The sequence below is a fragment of the Myotis brandtii genome, unplaced genomic scaffold, assembly GCF_000412655.1.
Source record: "Myotis brandtii unplaced genomic scaffold, ASM41265v1 scaffold157, whole genome shotgun sequence".
Lineage (NCBI taxonomy): Eukaryota > Metazoa > Chordata > Mammalia > Chiroptera > Vespertilionidae > Myotis > Myotis brandtii.
This window is the reverse complement of record NW_005355708.1, coordinates 5,578,696-5,579,069: the sequence shown is the minus strand read 5'-3', so window position 1 is coordinate 5,579,069 and position 374 is coordinate 5,578,696. Positions and strand designations below refer to the sequence as shown.

Below are 374 nucleotides of genomic sequence, written 5' to 3'. Positions count from 1 at the left end.
AATGGCTTTTTTCCTCCAGACAAGAGTAGGTCCCGCCCACCACCCACCCACGTGACCTCATTCCTTTAGGGTGTTTGCGGAGAGGGGCAGAGGAGGAGGGGGTAGGGGCTCTCGCGGCTGCACCCCCCCACCCCCGGGACCAGGCCCCCTAAAGTAGGACAGCCCTTTACCCTTCCCAGACAGCTCGACCCTGGAGGAAGGAGCCTCGTCTCTGCAGCTCACTCCTCCTCCCGGAAAATGCGTGTGCGCCCCCCACCCCCTGACCCTGCGATCCCCACCCCTAGTTGGGGCGCCTAGAAAATGGTGACATCAAGACGGGGCTCCACGCGCGGTGGCTCGCTTTGCAGGCCTCCTGCCTCGGCTAAGGGGCGCGG

The 374-nt window shown here is 65.0% G+C and overlaps 1 protein-coding gene across 1 annotated transcript in view; it reads right to left on the bottom strand.

Moving 5' to 3' along the window:
• The window catches only part of PCGF2 (polycomb group ring finger 2), a 12,960-nt gene that overhangs the window by 11,819 nt on the left and 767 nt on the right, over positions 1-374 (bottom strand). The gene's annotated exons all lie outside the window — the stretch shown is intronic.